A 21586-nucleotide genomic window follows, 5' to 3' on the forward strand; every position below is an offset into this window, starting at 1 on the left:
GAAACTATGCTAAGGCACAGGGACAATAAGGAGGTGATTGGTGACAGCCAACATGGCTTCACTAAGGGCAAGTAATGCATGACAAATTTGGTGGCCTTCTATAACAGGCTTACAGAATTGGTGGATTAGGGTAGGGCAACAGATGTCATCTATCTGGATTTGTGCAAAGCTTTTGGCACTGTCCCACACAACATCCTCGTCTCTAAACTGGAGAGGGATGGATTTGATGGGTGGACCACTTGGTGAATAAGGATAAGCTTCAGTGGATAAGGAATTCAAAGAGCTGTGATTGACAGCTCAATATCCAAGTGGAGACCAATCATGAGACACATTCTAGAGGTCTATACTGGGACCCCTGTTGGGGCAAGTCCAGAGGAGGGCCACCAAGATGATCAGAGGGCTGGAGCACCCTTCCTATGAAGACAGGCTGAGAGAGCTGGGGTTGTTCTGCCTGGAGAAGAGAAGGTTTCAGGAAGACCTTATAGCAGCCTTCCAATACCTAAAGGGGGCCTACAGGAAAGCTGGAGAGGGACTTTTTTACGGGGGTATGTGGTGATAGGACAAGGGGTAATGGTTTTAAGCTGAAAGAGGATAGATTTAGAATATATATTAGGAAAAAATCCTTTACTGTGACAGTAGTGAGACACCAGAACAGGTTGGCCAGAGAAGCGTGTGATTCTATGATTCAGGGCTGCAGAGAAACCTACATATGGATCTGTTGCTCTCCACTGCTTTTACTGTCCCTTAGGTAAGTAAGAGGAAAAGGCAGTCTCCAAGACAGTCATCTTGACATCTGCGATGAGCACATTCCTCCAACACACATACTCAGTGGCAGCTCAAAAATGCTTTTTAGCTGGTGGAGATCTCAGCATAGAATTTTTGTAGCGGATGTCCTTCCATGTATGTACACATATGTGCACAACTGTTTGTGCATAAACACAATGAAAATTTAAGGGAAGACTATTGTATAAAACAAGAACAATGTAAAAGGTGTTCACCACTTAGACAATAATAAAAAAGTTACAAATATTCAATTGTTATACATTGAAAAGCCCAAAAATTGCCTTGAAAAGATTGTTATACCTTTTTCAACCGAGAGCATGGACAAACACAAGACAACTCTTGTGTTTGAAAGAAGATTTATGGAATCTTCTTACATGAAGTAATAAGTAACGGTTAATAACTTATGCTGCTACTACACAGCACTTTTAGGGTGGAATGGTAAAACAAGATTTTAGAGAGTTTTATAAAATACTGATGGGGATAAATCCATTATCCCCAAGGTAAGAGTCATTACTGCACACACCAAAGACTTTTCCCTTTCCATGAAGTATTGAATGCTCCTAGAATCCCCGTGAAAGCTAGTGCAAACTAGAGCTGCCGTGACATGTTTTACACAGTGTAGAGAAGTGTTCATTATCATGCTGTTTGTTGTCTTTTGATACAAAAATTTAAAAAAAATTGTTTTTTTTAAAATTACACATGTAAATCATATTGTTAACACCAAGAAAGGACCCCAAACATGTTTACAACTTAATTCTAGGTCTCACAAATGCAAGAGTGATGATATTGCAACTCTACCTACTCCGTATACCTATGGATAAATCAGTTGCCAGCCATGCAACGGGAGCTGATGAGTCCATTGACTAGCCAAGCCTTTACTAATGACAACTCACCGGTTTGTGGGAGGACCCATCACAAAGGTACACATGAGAAAGGCTCCCTCTTTCCCCCTTTACGTTCCCCCTTACCCAGTGTACATGATATATGTGGAACTGTCTCCTGTCCCTGGATTTGGGGGACCTGTGCTATTTACTTCTTGGCAACAAGCAGAAGGAAAGTTTTGGCTCCCTCTTTCTACCATCCTGACCATGGGAGATCCCTGACAGCAAAGAAATGCCCATGTCACCCTCTCAGGTCTTGCCTTCACAGAGGAACAGAGCAGTGCCCAGGGACTGTGCTGTGAGTGTGGCAGACCTTGAGTCTGACTGGGGCTTTAGACAGCCCTCTGCAGTGTCTCAGAATATCAAAAACCTCAAGCAGAAGAGAACCATCATGTTTCTGCTTCCTTCTCCACCTTGTTGTAAGCCAGGAAGAGCAATAACTGAGATGCAGGCTCATTGATGGCAAGCGTCCCTGTTCTATCTACGAACATTAGTGAAGACTTACACAAAGGGGGGCTTTTTAATTTAATGTTGTAGACTACAAATTGAATTCTCAAGCTTGAGAACTGCCAACCTGGCTTGAGGCTTGACAGTTCTTAATAGCCCAGTTACAAATTAATATATTTTATCTAGTTGAGTGCATAACATTTTGATAAATTGTCCATTTGCCTGTCTGCTTTATGCAGCTATGACCTGTTTCCTTTTTAAATCTAAGGAAACTCTGCCCATAATTTGACTGTGATGGAAAAATCTATTTAAATTCCCAGATATCCCAATGCTTTTCACATATAGTGTTATAATAGGTGTTGCTGAGCCACTGAATAAAAACAACATTGTATGTAGATAGTTCACTCATTCTTTACTTTTGTCTTTTTTCTTTGATCCTTTTTCTCATGTCATTGCAGACTTACAATTTTTGTATATAGTTCAATACCTTTGATTTACAAGTATTTTTCACTGTTGTTCCTCAGCTCTTGTGGGCTATTTCAGTACATCTCAGGTGTCCCAGAATACTGCCCTTACTGTGCCACCAATAACACAGATGAAAAAGGTTTGCAGTGACATATGACATTCTTCCCAAAATAAAGCTTTTTCTCATGGACAAAAGGTCTGGAATCATTAGTAGTTTCCGGTTAGAAACGCAAAACAAAGCATCTCCCTCTAAATCTGACAGCTTGTTTGTGATAAACTACCTGGACCACTCCAGCCAGCTTGCCTCCTCTGTCCCTGCATTTTTGAGGCCACCCAAGCCCACTGTCTCTGTGCAGACACCTCTTGAGAACCCTCTTCCTACTAATTTGACTTATTTTTTGTTCCTAGTGCTAAGCCTGCAATGGTTTATTATTCCCTTTGACATCTCTATGGCTAATTATAGCTATAAATCTAGTTGCTCTGTTGGTGAGCATCCACCTCATCTAGTCCATTGTTTTCCTTGCATCAAGTACAGGTTATGACACAAAGTGGATTAAACCACAGTTATCTGAGAGCTTTAGGAAACCTCTCTGCATTAATGCTGCAGCTTATGCCCTACCATAAAAAATAACAAGTTGAGATTGTATTCATAAAAGCAATGTGCATGTTCTGTATTTGATCACAAATAGGAAAAGAGCTTTTGGAGATGTTCAACATCAACAAATTTCTTTATTAGAAAACAAATGTCATCTAAATCATACATTTTTACACTTGAGAAGCACATTTTGGGACACTTTCTCATCTCAACACACACTTGAAGAAAGACAAGCATTTAAACTTATGCAACTCTCACATGTGCTGGCTGCAGTCAACTCTGCCTTTGAAAGTTTTTCTGACTCCTTACCCAAGAGGGATCACGTGATGGTTGGCAACAGTTCTCTGTTTCTTGTATAATCCACTTTCTGTCATAACCTGTACTAGATGCAAGGAAGCAAGGGATGTCATGATGTCTACTAATTCATTCCCCTGACCCACTGCAGGGTTAACTAAGCCTAAACTATTCCTGATAGATATTATGCCCTTGTGCCTTCTTACTTTTCTTAGCGTCTCCAGTGTAATATGTATTTCCAGGCCAAAAGTTGTGTTTTTTTGATGTCTAGCCTAAAATTTGCTTCACTTAGGAATAAACCCATTGCTCCACTTAGGAGTAAACCCGTTGCTCCTTCAAGTCTTTTCAGAATTATGTGGCCTGGTTTTGGTTCGTTGGTTGGTTTGTTTTTTTCCTGGTCATCCCTCAAAAGCCTACATTTCCAGATCACTCGTCCTCTTTGGACCTTCAACAAAGTGTGGTGCTGAAGATGAAAAGATTACCTAAGCTAAAGTTCACCAGAACTGACTAAAATGACAGATCTACTTCATATGTTTTACTTTCAGTGCTTGCATTTTTACTTCCCAGTATGATGCTTTCCTTTTTTTATTTCCACAGTTATGTTGCCTCATATTCAGTTTCTAGTCTACTATAAGGCATGAATTCTCTTCTGCTGAATGACTGCAGAGAAATTAATTTCCTCCCTTCTATTTGTGTGGGTCATTATTTCTGTACAATACTTTAAATGTAGCACTTCACACTTACTTTTAGTGAATTAATTGATTTTTTTTTTCTTCCTCAGACAATTTCTGCAATTTGTCATGATAATCTTGAGCTTTCATCCCGTACTCCAATGCATTGCAGCCTCTCCCAGGCTGGTATCATCTCCATGTTTAATAAATTAAATCCATTCCATTATCCATCTCATTAATGAGATTACTGAATAGGAAACACCTTGGTGGCACCAGCATAGGGAGCTTCAGTTCAATTTGACAGTGAGCCTTTAATAATTACTTCCTTTCAGCACCATCTTTGTTAAGGATGAGGTACCAAGTGCAATGTGGAGCTGGAGAAACATCTGCCCTCTATGAGCTGCAGAGCTTCCTTCTTTCCAGGGCTCGGAAGCTGCATACTGTGTAATAGGGAGTTTATTTTGTGTTAGCAGTTTAAACCCCCTGTCCTTATGCTAAAGCCGGCTTTGCCTGGGAACATGTACACACTTAGATAACCATGAGTATGTGTGTATATGCTTCCTGGTATAGAACTTCCACCCTTCGGCCCCAAAACCACAGGTGTTCCCTGAGCTGAACAAATATGACAGGTGCTCCTACAGATACTTAAGTAACACTGGCTTTGCATTCAAGCTAATAGGTTTGAGGGAAATCTTTTCTCTTGCCGATGTGCTGCTTTACAGTGTTTCTCAAGCATGGCTCACAATGGAATAGGAAGCAGTCACAAGTGGGATGACTCACGCTCATGAGCTATTTTCATCTGGCTTATATTGCTCTGCTAATAATGTTTTCCTTCTGTATTCAGAAGTCTCTTTCAGTGAAAATGAGATCTGCTGGTGTGAATCCACCAATGCCATCCCCAGCTGGCAGCATGTCCTCCTGACTGAATCATTCACCTTCTCTTTTCCTCAGTTTCTCCACTGTGCAGAAGAAATTCACCCCAAAATGTGAAACATTCTCCCATTGTTTCTAGATGCAAATGATTCCCATTAATTCCCATTTGTATTTTTATGGTGATTTTATTCCTAACCTCTTGTAGAAGAAAATGTGATTCTTTCCATCCTTGGATCAGTATGGCGTCTTTTAATCACCCAGTGAGGTCACCCAGTACCTATGTGTGATGTTGGAGTCAACTGGCTTCATAACAACTTTCCACCTATCTGATACATTTTCCTTTTCGTCTATTCAGCAGCAATGACAATGAATTTAGCAAGTGCAAGACAACGGGTAGTCCATCCCTTTTTGGCGATGTCAGGGCTGTTGGTGAAAAAATTCAGCTGCAGCAACTATGACAGAGGTAATACAGGATTTTTCTTCCTTACCTCCTAAACATTTCTGAAATGACACCCTGTGTAGGTGTGTGTCCATGAAGGTCTCCACAACAGACATTTGTCTCCATTAAGTCACGTGCAAAGATAAGGGCATTCCTGTAGTCAACAGGACAGCACATTGTATTTTAAAATGAAGGATTTGCAGGGGTGGCAGCTCATTTGCATGCAAGCAATGTGAATGTAGCGGAGGAGGTGTTGTAAATCACCAAAGAGCTACTTGACAGTGCCACTCTGTAAGTCTGGTTCAGAATTATTAATTAGAGCAGGCTGAGGATGGTTTGTTTGCATATCAGTTGAGCTAAGCCATGTTGGAATCCCTGTAAATAATAAAACAGGCTGATTAGGCCTAGTCATTAATTAAGTGTCTTCACTGTGAATAAACAGTGAAATCTTTCGGTTTGCCAGGGACCCCTATGACACTATGATAAATATGCAGTCACAAAAGCTCCTATAACATGGCTTGACATCTTCATCTATTAAATTGCAGCTTTCTCCCCAGTGACGATGGGTTCAAATCCCACAGTGAATGATACATCTGCCTAATTTTGTTCATTAAAATATATTGCTTTGGAGGTCTCAGATAACCAGGGTTGATAACCTGCTAGGAAAAAAGAAGGGGGAAAAAAACTTGTTAATACTGTAAACTGCAGTGTTAAGTCATCTGTATGGGTGGCTTTTTATTGGTATAACAATGCAAAAGTTGATAAAAAATCTGGGTTTATTATTATATGAATGTAAAAGTCAGCTATTATTTATTTGACTAAAATGGTATACATTTAAAAACCTAATTAACTCGTCTCAGAGGTTGGTGCTTGAATGGCTGTTTCTGGTTCTAGCATCCACCACCCCTTAATGTGGAGTAAGACAAAGTTAAGAGACCATTTTTACAAATGATACTTTTCCAAACTAAAGACAATGTTAAGGGCAATTAAATGTCATGCCCCAAGGCATGAATTGATCATGGTAGGTGATCAACAAGGAGATTCTCTCCCCTTGGGCACTGCTGAAAAATTGGAGAGGTGCAATCTGGGGATCTTTCATCTTCTGAAGATTTGAGTATCAGCAACTTTTGCAGTCAGGTTATTAGACTGTTAAACAGATCAATGTGCCGAGCAGACAGTGACAAGTTATGCTTTCTTGTGTAACATACAAGTACTGCATGTTGCACACGAACATTATCTCCTGGAAAATAAGGCAATTTTCATTGGTTCAGCAACAGTGCAGAGATCCACTCCATTCCTGTGAAAGCTGAAGGCCCTGTCCTCAAATATTCCCCCTCTGCAGCATTCCCCCTGCACTCTGCCACAGCAAGGAGAGCCAAAACAGCCTTATTTTAAAAAGGGGTGCAGCCATCATTTTGGCATTCTGATACTCCTAACAGACAATTTAAAGGTGCTGAGATAATTACAATGCTGGGCATAAACAGTTGAATAGGTGGGAGACAGATGACTCAGTGAGATCAATCTATTGATCTCAAGATTTTCTAAGTATTTAAATGCCATGCAACAATTAAAGGTATTTCTGAGTGTGCACTAAATGGCTTTATTCTGACAAGCTCTTGTTTCTTTTATACATAATAGAGACTGAGAATGCCACTGAACTTAGAATAGCTTTTAGGAAACCAGTGCTCAGCAGACTGACTGATGCTGACAGCCTTGTGTAGTGGAGTGGTAAACAACGAGCCAGGTGGCAGGAGATCACTGAAGTTAACCCTGTGGCAAGTAGCAACTTCCTAAATTCTCAGGTTTACTGGAACATGATCAAAGGTCATAGGCCTCAAGAAGAAATTAATACAGTGGTATAAACCCATTTGGAACAGCTGAATTAACTCCTGCTATAGTACAGACAAAGAAACAGAATCCTCGGTGGCTCCTGAAGAAGGAGAGCAATGATCATGAGGTTTGATTACTTATTTGGAGAGTCCACCATGGATGCTCAGAGTTCCTCTCTGAAGCTGTCACCTTCATGCTCCAGAGAGACCGTAACAGGTAGCTGTTGGCAGCATTCCTCTCTCTGCAGTGATACCAGCAAAGCAGTATGGAAAAGGTCCATGATATGCATGCCAGAAGACCTGGCTCATGCAGAGATTTGTAATGATATTCAGTATGCTGATGTCACCCAGCTGGCACAAGGGAAGGAATTAGCCAACGTCTAGACACACTTGAGGCTTGCAGGTGGAGCTAGCTATTTGCAAATGAGTCTGGAAGAGGCTGAGGCAACCTCGGTGGGCTGAGCAGAGGTAGGGAGAAGTCCTGCCAGGGTTTCCATCCCTTGCTTGTGGGAGCATGGCTGCTGATGGTTAGGCAGATGGAGAATTTAGGTGTGTGTTGAGAGTCTGGGCTTCTCCTCCTGGACATTGTCCCAAAAATCTATTTTAGTTTCTGTGTGAGGAGGAGACACAGCTTTTCTCTTTTCCGTTAGACTTTCCTATTACTATCTGCACCTCTGTTGCCTGGAGATATGGCTGCCATAATTCTGTTTGATAACCCACTGTAGAGCCTACTGTTGCTTTTATCCCTAGTTTCAACAGCCTTAGGGATGCCATGCCCCCAGTTTTGATTAACTGATCTCTTTGGACTGGAGCTCCTTTGCTAGAAAATCAAGGAATTGCTGAAGGAGTAGGCATCCCTGAGTTTGGCATTTATTCTCCTTCAAGGCCTCTGAGACTGCAAGAGTTTTAAGTTATTAAGCCTTTGGCTGTATCACAAAACATGTCCTTTTATTCCCTGGCTTTTGCAGAACAAATAGCCTGAAAACAGGAGAGGTAGGAGCTTATTTTATTGTCTCCTTATCTTACCAACATGCTTTGTCAGGTGGGATGAGCAGTCCTTTTGTTTGTGGCTGGAAATGTGCATTCCACCCAGAACAGACAATGACCCCCAAAGAACCTTTTGCAGAGCTAAAGGAATATGTAATTTAGAAAGCTTCTTCTTCCCCATACAGCTCAGTTAAGGCATGTTTCAGATCTCATTAAAGCTGATGGAAAGCCTCCTAGGTACTTCAGTAGTACGGAATCAGGCCTAATAATTATCATACTTCTCACATTCTGTGGATACTTACCAGTGTCGCACACTCATCACAAAATACACCATAGATGGCTGTGAGAGTTCATGATAACTTTATTTTAGTTGATGGAACAAAATGGCATTACAGAGAAATTTCAAGGTAAGTCTTGCACACTAGCACAGCAATTAGCATTGGATCACTTCAGCTTGATCCTCCTTCTTAGGAAATCAAGGCCTTTCACTGGTGTCCCTGAATTTAGCACTGCCAGGTTACTCACACACTTACCCTATACACTAAAGAAACAGTCTTGAGTTTGCCTTTCATATACAGCCAGGATTTCCAAGAAAATAAGGAAGTGCCATACACTACGAGTAACTGCCTCCGGGAAAGGAGAGCAGAGGGCTGTGTCCTGCTTTGTGCAACAGGGCACACATTTGGCATTCTAACAAAAGGAAAACGTACACTGCACTGCTGAAAACTCCACAAAAAGTGCAGCATTTACTTTATTCTCTAGACCAGTTTCTTCTTCTCCAATCTCTGTCTTTTTTAACAGAAAAGACTTCTAACTGTGAGAATAGCTTTCCCAATGCTAATGACACAGTTTTGTGTCATTCATAGCCAAGCAGATGGGGAAAAAAATGCCTGAAGAGCCAGATCCAAATCTCTCAAGTAACACTGAGACTCCTATTGACTTTGGTGGTCTTTGAATCAAACTCTGAAAAAAGTTTTAACGTTTCATACTCACCTTAACAGAGAATATTTTTTTCTGATGCTTAATAGCTATTTATACACCTCAAACCACTGTAAAACACTACAGAACTATATGTTAATTTCATCCATCACATGGGTCCATCTAGTTTGGTTGACACATCCTTTTAAATAGATATAGTATGTAAGTTTTTTTCCAGGAACACAGGCTTATTGTAGCAGCAGTAGTAAGTAGCCCAGCCAAGACAACTGGGTCTGGTGATATTGTCTTTGACAAGAAAAAAATCTAACCAAACTTTAATAAGGTTCTACAGAAGAAACAACAAAGGACAATTAAGAGCTTTCAGCTATCTCTGCTTTATGATATCTGTGCATGGGTTGATTTTGTTCATATCTACTATCTTAAGTTTTCCTAAAATTAATCTCTTTTTTTTTTTTCTCCTGATCATGTTTCTAATCTCTAGGCCCTTTTGTAGTATTTGTCGCTCCTTTCTGGTGCCTCCCAATTTACTACCATCTGCAAATTTTGTTAATGCATTTCATTTACATTCTTTACTGTCACATAAAAAAAGGTAATAAATTAGACCCCAACTCTTTAGAGGATTAGGGTGTAAGATTGACCCTAAGACATTCCTGCTGTTGTGCTTTAGTAATCTCCCCTCAGACTGACCCTTCCAGGTCATACTGCTTAGTCTTGTCTGGATTCCTCAGCAGTTTTTCAACCACATGCCAGTATTTATGAATGAACCATCTGAATTAATTTGAGATGAGTGATGGGCTCCAGCCTGCTTAACTCCTACCTACTGTGGATAGTAGTGCCTAAAATCTCTGAGGGCCTAAACAGAAATGAAGTCTTATGGTCTTCTAGGACTTTTTATGCTGTGGATACTTGAGATGGTTAGATGCAACTAAGGCTGAAAGCTCCTGGTCAGCCTTAAGTTCCTTCACATGCTCCGACTCCGAGGTGCCCGTTCTGGGTGGATGTTTCTCTCCACAGAGAGAAACAAAAAGCAAAGGTTTGTTACAGGCCAGGTAGAGGCAACAGAGGCATCTCCCTGTCAGTGTGGCCCTGACAGTTCTGCAAGGTTTGAGGTAATTCATGCTTTTACCACCACACCAGTGGTATATAAACTGGTGCTAGAGTATGCCCAGAAAAAGAGGAAGGTTTGGATTTCTCCCAGGAAAAAAAAACTGGGAGAGGCTGAACCTGTGTGTTGGGGAGTGGGCCTTACATGGTAGGCTAGGTGGTATCCCAAGTCATGGCTCTTGGGCTGAACTGCAGCACAAGCAAGAATACAAGGCATGAGAGCAAAAGGCATGGGCAGGGCATTTTAAGACAGGGACAGCTTGAGCTTTCATCACCTGCTCCTTACAGTGTGCGTGCACTTTCATCAAGCCATCAGTGGCTATCACAGGCAGATGCCAGCCTGGAGTGAGGAACCAGCATCCCCATTCTGGTATTCTTTCAACTGGAAATCCTAACTCCTAAGATAGAAGCCTAAACCAGAAGGTAGTACCATGTTCCCGATGCCAGGTCTCAACCTCACTGAAGGAAACATTGTGTTATTCAGTTTGAAAATATTTCTGGGAGAATTATGACTTTGTAGTTAATAATCTCTAAAAATATTTTATCAACTCGAAACAAAACATATACTTTCAAAATCAAGACATTTACATCAGTATTGTTTTTCTGAATAAGAGACATTCAAAACCAGAAAAGATTTTAATTTCTAATTCTGATTTAGATGAGGAACATTTTCCAGAAATTTCACCAATGCCTGAGGGGGTTTTATTCACTTTTATTTTGATTAGTTATTCCTTACGGTTTGTTCAGGTTTGAATCTCCATGAAAAGCCCTTTAATCCTGTCTCCCAAATGCAGATGACATTGTTTGAAAGCTGTCAATCTGTATGATCATCTATCCATATGACTGCATCTGCAAGTGTGTGTGTGTGTCTATGAGTAACTATGTCTGGAACTAGTGGCCTCAGAAACAATAGGAAGACACAACTACATTCAGAAAAATGTAGAAAAGTTTCCCTGAAGTCACAGATGGGGAGATGCAATCTATTTTATAGTACATTTGCGAATATATTTATGCCATAGAATAAATATCATAAAACAGTCTAATATAAATACAGCATTTTGCAAAAAGACCAATGAATTAAACAAAGATCATTTCTGACTAACAGTTAGTAGTAAAATAAGATGTCCATTCTGGGTGTTGGAAAAGGAAATTAAGCCCACTTGGAAAATCTAACAGCAAGAAACAAGCCATCATGATTTTTTTCTAACAAGCTTCTCAGAACCTCTGAGATCTGGTGATTTTATTGAGATGTGTATATTAGATGGCCTTATGAAGGAATACAAATTAGGGTTTTCTGAAAAAAAGGGTCAGGCCAGCAAATCTCAGGAGGAGCAGGAGGGCCGACGGTCTGGTGTGATATCCCAGATGAGTGCCAGTGGCACTCTGTAGTGACTGATTGAATGCACCTGATGTGCCAGAGCAGGGAATCAGGTCTGCTAGTGAGGAGAAGCAGAGGAAGAAAAGAAAGAAAGAAATGCCATTACTGAGACTGCAGACAGGCTAATTTACTGGAGAGGACAGCAAGCCTATCCCCTGACTGTCTCCGTTAGAAGAATTCACTCTGTCCCCTACTAGTTTTTGACCAGACACAAGGATGAGGGCTGAAGAGATGAGAAACAACCAGCAAAGCAACCCAGGTGGTACGGGCATGCCAATACTGAGCTAAGTCTCCAGTCAGTGCTATAGTGGGGACTTCATGGTGGCAATGATAAAAATAAAATCTGTAGAGAATAAATAGACAGATGCAATCTTATGAAAACACATGCAAAGAAATAAATAATTGCATGGTTTGCAAACTAATCTAATCTTCCGTACTGATTACAAGTTATTTGCTAAGCAGACTGCCAGGCACCTGGAGGTTTTTCGCATCATATAGATACCAACAGATCGGAGAGGATCTTGTTACCGGGAGGCCAAATAAACTACGGTAAGGTTTATTGTTTTGCCTGTCTTTCAGCTGTTCTTCACTCAGAACATCATAATATAAAGTGATCAAAACACTAAAATACAAGCCCTCTTTCCAAGTGTGCCTCAGCATGGGCTTACCTTGACACAAAGCTACCTCTGAGGAGTTGCCAAGATTCTCAAAGGACTGGACAAATGTCACAAATTATGGCCATGTCTCCGAAGGATGTGGAGATCACTCTTCTTCCCTGGAGAGCATTTCACATCTTCAGAGCAGTAGATGTCAAGGACTAGAATTGTAAAGACTTTCAGATGTCAAACCCATCAATTTTGACAGAAGTTAGTTGTCATAGTGGCTCTAAATGCAGGCTGTGTAGGTTTTTTTGAGGGAAATCTTCTACAGGTGCTGAAACAAAGGTACTTTCAAGGCATGATAGCATTTATGCAGTGACCACAACATACACCCCTGTATGGCCTGGTTTCTTTACTGAAGAAGTACGTGTATTGTTGATGCTGAATACAGTTTGAGTAGCAACATTCAGGGAAACATTGTACTATGCAGATGCCCCATAGGATGCCATCTGTGGCAGGTGACTGAGAAATATAGACAGATCTTTAGACAGAAGAATCAGTGGAGCATAATCCTGCAATGCTATCTTCCTCACAGTGAACTGTTTTAGATTAATACTTCCAGTTTACAAAGCGTGATCAACAGTGAAAAGCCTTCCTGAGTCCTGAGAAAAACAATTCTGGTATACATGCCGTAGTTCTGCCTTTCCCCAAAAGAGAAATGTTTGCCTGATATACTTTTGAGAAGTACTTAGAGCTCTTACTTACTCACAGTATTGAATAAAACATATATAGATCTTCAAGTTGGTTATCGTTTTGCGACTGTGGTTTGGGAAGCTGAATGGAGGCAGGAATCCCATTGACACAGCTTATTTATTACAAGGATGTACCCAACAGAACCAATTTCCTTCGTCATCAGCCACATTGACAAGATTTCAGGCATGTGAAACTGTCAGAAGAACAGTTTCTGCAGGATCTCGTTCTGATAGGCATGTCACCACCAACCTCCTTACAAGCACACCAGGTTTGTTGCAAATACCTCAACTTGTATCAAGGGACAACCCTGGTCTGTCAGTGGATGTGGAAAAACCGACGTCTGGAGCAGATGAAGACGTTACAAGAAAAGGAACTGATGAAGCTCTCACTGAATCAGTAGACCAAGGATCTCATCATTCAGTGTAGGTGAAGTGTAGGAACACCATGAAAATGAGAAACTGCCTAACTGCAGAGGTTTAAGATGCTCTTTCTGCAGTGTTCTCCTGGTCTACATGTAGTAAGTATGAGACATGCTCCACAGACTACACGCTCTTGATCTTCTGTACCGTGAAAAACAGGCTTACTATCAGCTCACAGGTTGAAATATCTTCCATATAAAAGGAATGTGCGACAAAGGATTGAAATTCAGTGGAGAATCCTCTTTTATAGTGGTTAAAGCCAAAGACAGTAATTGTGCTCCTGCTGCTAATATGTTACTTGGGATACACCAGACCAGTTCCAAGGAGAACCACTATTCCATGGGTAAGAGGGGAACTGGTATCTGTGATTATAACATGGGTATTGTTTTAAGATGGTTAGGAAAATATATGCATGGCCTTCTTTATCAGAAAGAAAATCAGTGACTCTCTCAAGAACTACTACGTTTATCACCTGTCTGGGCTGATAGTTATTTATTTCCATAATTTCTCTAGAGAAATCTACTAGATCTCCCGAACTGAGAAGTACAGGTAACTCTGGGTCTCTCCCAGAGGCCCTGACTTGCCGAGGCTGAGTTGACATCTTGGGTATGTATCAAATGCAATAATTGGTCCACCCACAGTCCTGTTCAACAGTTTGATGTGTTTTAGAAGGCAACCTTGGAATGTTCCTTCTTTCTGACACAATTATTCAATGTAATGGTAGAGAAATGTTTATCTTTATAATGCAGAATCTTACTGGGCTTTCACAAACAGCAAACAGCAAAACATTGAAATAAATTAAAATGAAAGGCAAGGTAAAATGAAATCCTAGCATTATCACAAAGGTCACTCAGCATCAATGGTCTGTGTATAAGCAGAAGTAAGATGTTTCTAGGGCCTGGACATGAATCTGCAAGGTGCTGTGCACATCTTCCAAGATGCTATGCTCCTTGTGTCCATATTGAAGAAGTTCAGCACCTTACACAATGGTATCTGTATGTAGTAAACAATAATGTAGCCAGCAACAGTTGACCTTACAAGCACAAGGATTTTGAAAGGTAACAGAGTGGCCATGAATCAGAAACCATTTTTGTCACTGGTTTTTCAAAACCCAGTAAGGGTTTGAAGGAGCTCCAGCTAGAAACACTATTGTCAAAAAAGCATAAAAACTGTTTTCACTTTTGAGCTAGGCATATTTGTTGTGCTATTTGCATAAGGAAATCCTAACCTAAGGGCAGAAGCAAGAGAAGGAGGATTCTCAGGGGCACAAGTCAGAAACTGATTAGAGAAACTGTGATCATGTTTAGAAGACTTTCAAGAATTGCACAAGACCTTCAATTGAGCACTCAGCTTTGCACTTTATTAAATGTTACAAAATGCTTATCTTTCAATGAAGGGAGAGACTTAGTGACACAATTTCTGTCCAAATTAATGGCAGATAAAGCCTTTCTACTTCAGTATAATGAATGAGTACACAGGTCTAGCCCTTTATTCATAAAACTCATTACCACTGAGCAGCCAAAAGAAAGGGATTTTTAAGGAAGGGTACAATTTTCAATATCATACCACTGGAAAATCTTAAACATCTTGGACAGTCATCCAAAATGCTGTTTATACACTGCGTGATGCAGATATACTTGTTTTACTGACTATTTAATGTCACCGTAATCAGCAATAAAACATAGAATTATGGCTCAGGAGCTGGAGAAAAAAATTGGTTTTCTGTCAGTTTTATCACCCTGATTTACATATCTACATAAATATTTGGAGATTCTGCACAGAAAAGGTAGAAGTGGAACTGTTAAAGCAAAAATGTAGTGCTATTGATATGTCTATCTCACCTGTCTGACCTGCTATCAAGATCTGACCCATTCATTCACATTAGAAATACAAATACAGAAAATGAGAGGTTTCCATAGTAAGACCCAAATGAAGTAGATTTCCTTCAAGATGTAATTTGAATTTAATGGCTTGTCCATGAAATAAACAAAGCATCATTAAAAAAGAAAGTTTAAAGATGCACAGTGAATCAAGAAAATGTATAATGTGCCAAAGAACTCTTTAATCTTAACAGTCTCCTGTCTATATTTACTGCGACACGTCAGAAAAGCTGAGGTCATCATGATACTTTTTTGGTAAGATCATGATGCAGAATTTTAACTGGAACAATCAGTTTTGATTGCTGCTCCCCATTGCTTCATACTGGAGGGGGAAATGTGTTTTGGTGGTGAAAATTACTTTGCAATCTTTCCTTCTGCTTTGTGGAGTGATCTGTATCTCTTCTCAAATGCTGGAAAGAAGTTCATACTACTTTCAGGTGTCTTTTTCTCCAGATCAGTTAAAGAAAAGGAGAATTTGGCCTGACTTAGGAAGATAAATACCTTTCTAATGCCAGTGTTAGGCATTTGTACTAGCTTGGCTTAATACTAGACACTGATGCTGTCCTTAAAGTAAAATAAAGCTGGTTGCTTCTTTCACCTCTGCACTATGCCATACCAATTCTCATAGTGCAATTTTATTTATTTTTTTTATACTATGGAGAAGCATAATTTAAACCTACTCAGATTTCTGACTTTGCTGTAAATTAATCTTGTTGACGCATGTCTGGCACTTGAACTGAGCTGTATCTTCCACTTCTTCAGTAGCCTGCATGACACCAAAATGGTACTCATACTGTGCACTGCTGTTTCTTATCTAGATTATGACGATATAAAGAAGACCAGAGGAAAAGGTAAAATGCCAAAAAAGACACTCCGTGGTGTTTTCATAGCTTGTTCCTATCCTACTCCAGCTCACAAATCCATCTACAGGAGCTCTGAGCTGTCATGGGCTGTGAGGATGTGTGACAAGAAAATCTATTTGTCTTGGCTAAAATGACGGTTTAAAACTCCAGCCCTTTTACAATATGAGTGTTCTTACGGATATAATGGATCTGATTTTCCTCTCAGTTACCTAATATAAATGAGGATTATCTCCTTGAAACTCCACCAGCTTAAAGCAGAATCAGGCCCATTTCCACATGTGTTGCTCTAAGTGAAAAAGTTGTCCTCAGCAGTAACATTTCCAAGCATTAAATACTGTTGGTTAGGTAGAAAATATAAACAAGCTCCTGAGTGTCTGGTTTCCTTACTGCCAGGACTCTTGATCTGTAGGAACTTTACCAATATACACATTTCAGAGTCAAAACAGCGCTAGTGTGGTCACGCCAGGAAACTTCTTTCAGTTTCTGAATAAAAAGACTAGCATCCATCTCTCTGCTAGCCCAAAGCAACCAGCAATTAGGGAAGATTGTACCAGCCTAAGAAAGTCCTTTGTGAGAACACTGACACTGAGATAACTCGTAAGCTCCCCCAGCAGAGACCGAGGAGCAGATGTGGGCAGACAGAGGAAAGGGCTACACGTGCCTGTGCCTCAGGGAGTCAGGAGCCACCAAATCTCCTTCCGTAAGCCCAGGCTGCCGTCAGCACTCCTGTCTTGTGTTTCACCAGTGAAGATGAAAGATATTTTTCAAGATACTTTAGCTAGTGCCAGGAGAACCAGCATAAGCAGACAAGGACTGGGGAAATGGAAGGGTTGCTTAAAATTACCTTTGCACACATGTAACATCTGAATCCTGCTGAGCATTTCTTTGTATTAATTTGGGACCTGTTCTACAGTATTCCTAGAAGAAAGTTGCTCTAGGGAGGGCATTTACAGGAATTAAATTGTAGCCCATTTAGTTCCAAGATATCCACCCTAAGTAGGAAGTAATATATGTCTCTAACAGAAAACCAAAAAAAATTGTTGTAGGGCTGTGGGAAGAGAAAAAGGAGATGTCAGTACTGACATGGGTATTTTTCTTCTTTTTAAAGCTTCTCAAGAAAGTTTCCCTTATGGTGAATCTTTTTAGGGGAAAAGCCGGTTTGCTACTGCAGAGGGAATTAAAATTGCTATTTATTTGTGCTCCCTTTTTATATAGGTACAAATAACTATGAATGATGAGTCAAATGTCAGCCATGATGCTTGGAGCTATGGCTCTGCATTAATCTTCAGCTTGGCATTTTTTTTTCCTTTCTTCCTTCAAATTTGTTTCATCTGAAGGGTTATCCCCCTCAGCTGCTCAAGTGGGAGATCAGTTACCCAGCTTCAACTTCTCTGCCGTAATCCCTCTATTTAAAGGTGAGATAATCAGCTTTTGTTTGGTTGGCTTGGATCTAAGACAATCTCTGGACTAAGGACAAAGAAAAGCCTACACGGAGAGAATGCAGAGTCTCTGCTTGCCTGCAGAGAAAGGAGGTGGCCTTTTATGCTCTTTCCAGCACTGAAAATTCTCATGCCCTGCAAACCCCAGCAGTATAACTTAGAGCATTACCCAGAGACAAACGTTCCGGTTAGTAAGTGAATATCGTTTGGACAGCAGGCTCAGGAACGTGCCAGAATATTTAGCATGGATGATCATCCCAAGAGAGAAAAAGAATAAACACTTTGTTCATCAAGTGATGGCACACAAGGTTGCTGCTTGGGGAGCTACCTTTCAGCTCCTGTTGACTGTCACTTTCCTTTTAGGATTCTGTGTGTTTTGGAGGAGAAGCAGAACTAAAATGTCCGTTCTTTCTTTCTGTCTTTCTTTCTTTCTGTCTTTCTGTCTTTCTTTCATTCTGTCTTTCTTTATCTTTCTTTCTTTCTTACTTTCTCTCTCTCTCTCAGTTTCTTTCTCTCCCTTTCTCTCTTCCTTCTGAATTTAATGCTGTGAAAAATCACTGGAAAGAAAACTGGTGAGAACAAAGTGTTTTACACTCACAGAACTGGAGGAATCCAGGCTACCTCACCAACACATATCAAAATGTCTCAACAGTGGCTGGGCACTCCCCCAGTGGACTGTATTCCTATATCACTTCTGCTTGAACCTTCCTTCAGAAGAGGCTCACAGGAGTAGAACACTGAGTTTGGACTTCTCCTCACTATAAACTGAGAACCCCCAGGAGCTATATTCCAACCAGAGATTCTGGGCCACAGGAAAGTAAAACATACAGGGTATCAGATAAAATTCCCACAAGGCAATGAGCCTCTTCAGAGGGTGGCAAGATGAACAGTTTTGTTATCTACAAGCAGATGTTTCACTCTGTGTTCTATTTCACGCTTTTGATATTTCAGTTTTTCAGGTCTATTTGGGAGTAAACAAATACTAATACATCAACATTTCAGCAAGGCAGCAATTCGCATTTTAGGACTACATTAGGAAAAGGGCCTAAAGAAGAACATTTCTGTGCAGTGTACTCCTCTAGGAAACTGCAGGTGTTAATGCTGCGGAAACAAATAGCTTTGTGCCCCTGGAGTAGGGTTCCTGATTCTGGTTAGGTACAGTAGAAGTTATCATACAGTAAACATCCTGGCTCTTCACAACATAAAATATGCTGATTTGTATCTCTGTAGCTCTGTAGCTGTGAGTGGCTAAGGGAAAGTGCACTCTGAATTCCCAAAGAACAGGTAAGTGTTGCTAAACACTTGAGTTAATGACTCCTTGAACAAGGCAACACAGGCCAGATCTGATCCTGCCTGCAAGCTCCTACAGGCTCACCTGGAAGTGTGCAGGATCAGGAGGGACCTCAATGACACCTCTGAAAAATTACCCTGACAGAACAGTCCAGTGGTTCCCCACCCTGGCGTAGGGACTTGCTGGTTTTTTCCAGCTGATTTCTCCCAGCTGGCAGGGAGGTGTGTAGGAAAGGATTCCTCCAAAGGACTGGGTCAGGGGGATGTCACACACATACATGCACGTGTGCTCGTGCACGCACACACATGGACACGGACACCCAAACACACACACACGTACACCCTCCCATTGCAATCTTACAATTGCACTATTGCAGATTCAGACTTGGCAAATGTAAAAGTTAAAGTTGCCGTGGTAACAGTTATCTCTACCACAATTCATGCCCTGTATATTTATCATACTCATTTACCGTCAAAGAGGAATATATTACATGACACATTTAACAAAGAAAAAAAAGAAAATACTCCAGCTGTGGAATGCAGCCAAGTCAAAGATTGCTAGAGAAACCTTGATTTTTGCACTGCTTAACCTTTTCAATTTTAACTGTAAAACTTTATGGTTACATTAACAAAGATTTGTACTTATTATCTGTTCATCTCATCCTACAGATGGTAAGGGCATTGTCCAAGCAGAAGAAATGTTCTGTTCCCTAGATACGGTCTATCTTTTATTAAGTCAATATTTATTCTCATTTTCCACTGGTGGGCTTAACTCCATTTTGAAGTCTTGCTGGGACAAGAATTAACAAATATATTAAGAGAAGAAGACTGGTGAAAAATTCAGTGATAGGATGTCAGTTCAGGCAGCTGTCTGCTTTAGTCAGTTTTGTAGTTCTCTGATCTCTCAGAAATACAAGCAGAACTGGATGAAGTTACATGGGTTTTGTATCCTAGTTCTGATGCAGAAATGTGGGGGGTTGCCCTTTCATCATACATATAGCAATGGCCTTAACAGCTCAATCCAAATTTCAGCTCCTCCAGCATTATAGCATCAACAGTAACTGACAACAGGTGCCTGCAGAAGACTATAGGAGCAAGGCAAAGAAAGAGAGACTTCCCAGAAGTTTCTATTAGCCTAAACCAAGCTATGGCTCAGGAGCATAATGAAAAAGATTTTTTTTTCCTCTTCCTGTTCTTAACCCATCAACTGATTAAATCATTTTATGCATAACGCATCAGAAACAATAATGGGCTGAATTTAGCCCTGAAAGAAGTGGGTATCATTCTACCCATTTCAGTGGAAGTACTTCAGGGACCAAATTGTGCTACTTGACCTAATTCTCTCCTGGTATCCTTGCAAATGCAAGCAATTTCACTGAATCTGTGCAAAATGAGGATAAGTGACAGAATAATCATGGTGGATGTTCCAGGCTTTCTGTCTCCATGAGCTTGTGTCTGTTGACAGCTGCTCACCATCACTATAATCCACTGTCACATCAGATTGGCGTTGCCTTGCACATTAACTCCACATTTCAGATGGTGTAACCTGTCATAGCACTGTTCATGTCAATTGACGTGAACTGATTTGCTCTAACCAGAGCTTGGGGCAATGTGATGGCAGTGCCTGTTATTACACAAAGTACAAGGAAGTGCCAAGCAGTGCAACCAGACAATCATTAATTTAATCAATTTCATTAGCTTCACTATCATGGTAAGAGTGGGAAAGTAGATGTTTATAGCTATTATGACAGTTTTGTGCTGTGGTTTCTTGGGAGTTTTACTAATTTCCCTTCTGTAAGCCATTATTTCCCCATACAGGAGTTTCCCTAGGCAGGTATGCAACATCTGCCAGAGAGTCGAGACCCCGTTCCCCACCAAGATGTGCAGCGTGCATGAGTATTTATATGTATGCAACCTATACCAAACTATACAAAGTTTTATTTACCTGTTCTTTACTCGTGGCGCCACTGAAAGTGAGATACAGGCATTTCTTACGCAAGAAACTTGCCATCAAGCTGTTATGTATCCACTTGGAAGTAAAAATTACATAATCATGCTAGCTACTGGGACCCAAAACAGATGTTATAGAAGCAAAAGACTTAGAAATAGAACCCTAAGTATCATCAATACACTTTCTGAGCAGATTCTTAGTGCAGAGTTATAATCATTGTATGCAACAGTTATAGTGCAGTTTATTTGAAAGATATGTTTTGAAACAACATCTCATTTAATGGGACCATAACATCTCTAAAGAAGAAATGTTGCAGTTATTTAATAACAAAGAAAGAACATAGATGCGTACACACTGATACAAAGGTTGTCTTTGTCCTAAGGCTCTCAAGGGTTGAGGTTTGGCAGTGTCTCAAAAGGCTTACTCTTTAATTAAAGCAGAGAAACCCATTTCCACTCGTGACCAGGTATGATCAGCTTTTGACACTCAGTTATCTCAATATACCTACAGTAAAAAGTTACCTAGAAGTCTTGGATTGCCAAATTTAACATAAGGAGCACTTCGACTCATACAAGAGTATAATAAAACTGCTGAAGTGTGACAATTTGGGAAAATATGAGGTTTCAATCATAAAAAGTTGCTCTTTGTTGTAGTACCATAATTCAGACATCTAGGCCTACAGATTGGCAGATCGTTTCTTTTCTCTC

This window comes from Falco biarmicus, chromosome 6, assembly GCF_023638135.1.
Source record: "Falco biarmicus isolate bFalBia1 chromosome 6, bFalBia1.pri, whole genome shotgun sequence".
Lineage (NCBI taxonomy): Eukaryota > Metazoa > Chordata > Aves > Falconiformes > Falconidae > Falco > Falco biarmicus.